Here is a 6,334-nt window from a genome sequence, read left to right as displayed (position 1 = left end):
AAACATATATCATCTTTGGAATCCATGATACAATGTTTTCCAAATTTTCGTACAAATGAAAGGATTCCCATTATTTTAAAGAAGATAGAGTAGAGAATCCTAAAGTTTCTCCACATTTAAAAATTATTTCCTAATGTACCCTTCTATCAAAATCTTAGAAATACCAATCCCAATAGGTATATTCTTAATTTCTATTTTCCCTATCTCAGCTTATGTTATGTTCTTGAATGGATAACAACCAATAAATAATGTTTAGGTTTATTGTTATGGTGAAATCTACTAGCTGAAGAAAACACATCGAAGATAAACTTATGTTTTTCCCCAATGAATAAAAAACTTTAAAATTTGATCATAGACAATTAAATATTTCAAATGTTTAAAATATGAAATACAAATCTGAATTTTGTTAAAAAATCTAGCATATTTGACAACAAAAAAAGAATACTGAAATAATTGTTGATAATCCTCAAATAGAACCTCTATTGATATTAAAAGGTTTTCAAGAATACATAAGATAACCAAAAATAAATTATGGTTCGAGAGTTGTGGGCAACAAATCAGGCATAAGAGTCTCCAATATAAATGTTATCTCAGCTAACAAATGTATTTCTTACAGACTACCTACCACATCGATTTTCCAAAACATGATTTACTATAATGTTTACAATCCTATTTAATGTTTTCATGTCCATTTCTTCCTATTTCTCTTTTGCATATGGGATAAACAATTTATATTTAAGAATTGGTTTATTACATTTATGATTTTGACCTTAATGTACCTAGGGTTTCTAAGTTTAAGCCTACAATGAAGTACGTAATACATCCTAAACACTAGCCACCCCTTCTAACTCTTGAGATGGTATATAATTCCCTAATCCATTTTGGACACTTTTTTTAGCTAGGAATGATAACATGGTCTTTAGAAATTGTTAAAAATCACCACCTATAGGCATGGTTAAGGAAGTTCCCTTTTTCCATTTTGTAAGAGATACCAGATACTTTTTCTACAAAAATTAAATACAATGAAATTCAATTCAGTCCATAGCTCAAGCAAATTGCAAAGCATTAAATCTAATTTAAAGTAAAGAATTAGGCCAAAATATTTCAAATTTCAAGATGTTGCAATTAACAGGCTAAAACTTTATTGTGGAATCGTCTCTAAAAAATTACCTAGTATTAGATTCGACAAGCATACTAATAGTTCTTGTTTAGATTCTTGGAAGATTTAAAATGATCTATAAAACTTTTTTAGACGTACAATTATACATGTATCCATTATCTCACACATACTCAATTTCCTATGAAAGAAGCATATCATCATTCACATTCTACCCAAAGCACCAACTCTCAAATCCCTATTATGATGAGAGAATAAATACTTTTGGTGCCCCAAAGTCTACATTTGAATAAAGAAACAAGAGGAAGGATATTTTCACATAAAACTAGATACTTGCACCTCAAAATACTCTTTGTTTCTCCCTCTAGAGAAATCCAAGGACATAAACAGTTGAGGGAATATTAGATTGATCAAGGGAAAGAAAAAGGGGAAAGTGGATGAGATTTCTACCACATGCCACACTATCTATGAAATATGCATGCAATTTTGGATTTCTAAGGTTATTCATAAGATTTCATCTAGTTAATCTTTCCACAAAAGATGTAGTCCCATATATTGATAAGACCCAAGTTTGCTAAATTTCAAAATCTCATTTATCTGCCTATGTCTCATTTGTCGTACAACTACAACCCATACTTGTTTGTTGTGTATGAAAAATATTCACAAACCTATGTAGAACCCATGCATCCCTATTTTATTGAGGGAGCTTTGGTAATGGAAATATTCTATATGGATTCCTTAACGTTTTACAAGGCTTCTTCTAAGCATTTAATAATTACTAGTGCTTGCTTTGAGCAAAGAAATGTATTCTCAATCATAAAAAATAGGTATTCCCGTGTCTATTTTGAATTGCAAAGAAGAAATATATTTCAAAAAAAGTTATCCAAACCAACACAAAGGTGCATGTGAGAAATAAGGGGTGAGCTATGTGATTGGAAAAATGGATTAGATGATGGAAGATTAAGATCACAAGATAATTGTCAGTGACATATGTTAGTATTTAATTTTATATCAACACAAATCATCCAAACAAGAAGGAAACATGTTTTATAATTGATGCATCTACCATATGATATGACTCTTAAATAACGATATTGTAATCCTCCATGAAATATATTGATCTATCACCCTAAAATGTCATAAAAAGGGGAAAAAAGCTCAATTTATTTTCCTTAACCAACAATTAATTGTTTAAAATACATCTTTTTTGATAGGGTTGCTTCAGATAATAGCATGATATTTTTCTTTCTAATGGTGTGGTGGTTGGGAAATAGTATGAATACTGAGAAGTGTTTTCGGCGAAAATCACATCAAAATTCATTTGTCGACGCGTTTTGAACCAACAAGTGTGGTTCATCGTCAGGACAAGATCAACACTATGTCAACTCAAAAGAAGATATTGAATTTTGATGTGGTTTTCACCGAAAACACTTCTCAATAAACTTGATATGGATCACAGAAGCCTAAATTCAACAGTATGAATAATATAACGTATACTTGCAAAATTAAACAAATGAGTTTCATCTTCAAAGATCTCAACAACAACACATGATCCAATCTCCTCTTCACTATTGAGAAACAAGCTAGGCATCATATCCAACACACAACCAGCATGACATGCCCTAGAAAACTAATCTGTACTAGTCGCTTACACAAACTACAATTCATGAACTCCAACTGGTCTAGAGTGAATATTGATGAGGCCCCAATATATTCTTTTGAGTTGAAATATTGTTTGTTATCAAGGCATTCGAACTAGGGATGGAGCTAGTAAAATTTCATTGTGGGATTTGCACATGCACACATGCCCAGAGAGAGAGAGAGAGGGAGAGAGAGAGAGAGAGAGAATCGATTCCTTTATGAATCATTTTTTTGTTTATCAGAAAGCGCCCTCCCAATCAGGACACAAAAATACGGTCACCCTCTCTCCATAATAGGTTTGGCGGTAGAACAATATCCTATTGCTAAAAGGGAACCATATAGAAAGAGAAAGAAAATAACAACACCAGATACATAAATGTAGTCCATTGACACTACATTGCTATCATTTTTATGTCTATACTCCCTATTTTGTAGTATCTTGAACCAAAACTAAAAGAAAGCAATAAGGATTTAAATAAATTTGCAAATTTCCATACGCAAAACATCATCCAAGAATTAGGGCAATACAATGGGAAGCAAGTTCATTGGGCTCAACCTTACAGGATCAATAGCACACCTTCAAACCATCATCCAAGGATCTCTATGCTACAAGATTCTGCATCAACTTTGGACTCTTCAGAGTATACTGCGGACCCCATGATGTATTCCCATTACCTTGAGAGGAGGTTTCTTCATTAAATTCTCATCCTATCCTCATTCTTTCTAATTATCTCTCTCTTCTTGCCCACATTATCTCTAGAGCCTCCCTCTTCTTCCCTCTTCTTCTTACCCTAGTGTTGGGCATGATGATAATGATGATGTTTCTTATGATCATTTCCTTCATATCATCTACTACCTTCTCCTCTTAGTGAAGAATGATGATCCTCATGTCACGACTTGGTACCCTAGTGAAGTACCAAATTTTCCTTCAAATATGTCAGAACTAAAATTTCGTTTTCTATATCCTCGCCCCCTCTTCCTTCTATTACTCCTACCCTATCCCACTCCTCTAAACCTCTAGATCCATAATTGATAATCAAAGTCTAGTGAACATCAATTTGCATGTTTTACTGCAAAAACAAGACCAAATCAATCTTCTCCTTTCCATTTTAGTATGGAAACTCTCTATACTAAAAATTAATCTTGTTGGGGACATAACCCAAGAATTTCAATAGTTCACACGAGAAAAAAGTGGGCAAGCCCTCAAATAACTTGGGATCACCTCCTGGAATGCCTTGCACATGAGCTCTATCTTCTATTCAAACCTATGACACCATCCAAAATGAGGGCATCAGATAGTTGTCCATCCTCATCATCTTTATGAAAATCTTGGCTAATATTCATGCAACCTCTATCTCCTCACTTTCCTCTGCCTTGTTTTGTTTCTTGATCTTACACTTGCCGTCAGGTGAACAAAGGCTCCCCCTTCACATACCTTGAGTAGTGTGTGTGAACCCAAACCCCACATTTGTCACAACTAACCATTTCTTTACCATCATCAAAATTGACCTCACAAGCACAATCCACAATCCATGAGCCATCACCTAGTTGTCGAGCTTGGAGCTTGACGACTTATGTGAGTACCCCTACCCCTTCATGGCTTCTTAGGGAACCCATAATTTTAATGAGCCTTTAGTACATGAAAAAAAAAATCTTACAAAATTTGTACCTTGGGAGTTCCATTGATAACTAATTCTATTCGTTTAGATCAATTTGACCTATAGAATGTTATTTTGGGCTTCGATCCATGCCTCTTAACACTGCAACAACCAATTTGTCTTTCTTGTTTTCTAACCATGCCTTCTAGTAGAGATATAGCTTCCAACATGAGGAAGAAAAAACATATGTCAAGGCAATGTTTAAATGATGAATAATATAATTTTCCACATATGCTTTCTAAATAACACGTGTACTGTAAACATGTTAAGATTTGGTATTTCTCTGATCAAGTATCTTTAAAATTTGATTAAAAAATTATAGGAACATATACACTAGTACATAATGTGTAAAGATTTTTTATATTTTGAAAACATTACATTTAGTTTTTAACAAATCCTATTGGTTTCAACAGTTTGTATAAGAGTATCAATGAATTAAGAAGGATAATAGAGTTTATGATCTAGTCAAACACCAGATATTCGATTAACATATCATCAAATATTTGATGATAATTGTGTTTGTCAGATATTTGACAAAAATCGGGGCTTTACAAAAAATATGTAAGTAAAATCTGACAGTATGGCCAAATTGTTAGAATAAAATGTTAGATTTTCCATCCATATGTACTAGTAGGGGGATTAAATCAAGAATATTTTACATAATATGGTTACATGCTCTGCCAAGTGAGCTCCACCAGGGGACTTCTTCTTCTTCTTCTTAATCATGGTCAATTCGTAACATGTTGGAGTAACTTATGAATTAGATATATCCAATAGCTTTCAACCTAGATATACCAATAACTTATGACTTAGATCCAATATGTCACATTAGGGGGTATGCCTACTCTTCGATCTTTATCACAATGGGCCAAAGATGTCCCTTGGAATTGAACCTGAGTGGATGAGACAACATATCATGCTTCTAACTACTTGGAATGCCAACCTAAGACCCAAAGGCTTGCTTTATTAAGAAGAACATGGGGGTGGTATTGGATCCACTTATGTGTGGATGAGTGACAATACCATTTTTAATATAGTCTCCTTGGGTGCAACCACACACTGCACATGAATTGAACCTTGGTTTAAGGTTAAACACTCCTCATTCTCCACCATCATCAGATCCAACTACTTTGGGTTTTTAAGAAAGGAGGACATGATGGTCCACTTTGGTCGACTTATGCTTGCACACATTACAATACCATTTAATATTATCCCTCTAGATGCAAGTGCAACCACATGTTCAACAACAACCTCAAAGTGTCCCAGACTCTAGGCTAGTGCCTCACATGAATCCAACCCCCTTAGGTGAGAGTTGTTACTATTTTAATATAAAGCTAATAAATTATAAAGGAAATAAGTTAATTAGTGGGAAATTTTAATTTTTAAATTTTTAATCTTCAATCAATAAGAATTTCTATAGTAAAATTATACTCTAAATTTTTTTGATTAATACTAAAATATTCTAAATTACAATACTAATAAATTAAGATCGTACTTTAATTTTAAATATAAATTTATAATAAATTTTGAATGTGTTTAATTATCAATTCACTCTATAAATCACTAGCACTTATAGAAATCGATAATTTAATAATACTCGAGCATAATAGAAAATGTTTTTTTTTTTTTTTTTCAATAAATAAAACAATACCTAGTCTACAAATTTTTTTTTTTTGAAACCTATACCTATAAAATTTTAAACATTCAAATAAAAGTGCGAAAGATTAAGAAGAATGAAAGCAAATACATTATCACACTATATAATACCAAAATACCACATATATATATAAATATATAGAACATATAAATATATAGAACTAACTTATTCAAGTAAATGAAAGTAAGCTTATCGTTCTGATCATGATCATACTTATAACTTTACCTGCATTCACATCAAGTAAGTAATATATATAAAATT

This window comes from Pinus tabuliformis, chromosome 4_1 (genome assembly GCF_031772625.1).
Source record: "Pinus tabuliformis cultivar Carrire ecotype Pingquan chromosome 4_1, CPIR1, whole genome shotgun sequence".
Lineage (NCBI taxonomy): Eukaryota > Viridiplantae > Streptophyta > Pinopsida > Pinales > Pinaceae > Pinus > Pinus tabuliformis.
This window is presented reverse-complemented; position numbering follows the sequence as displayed.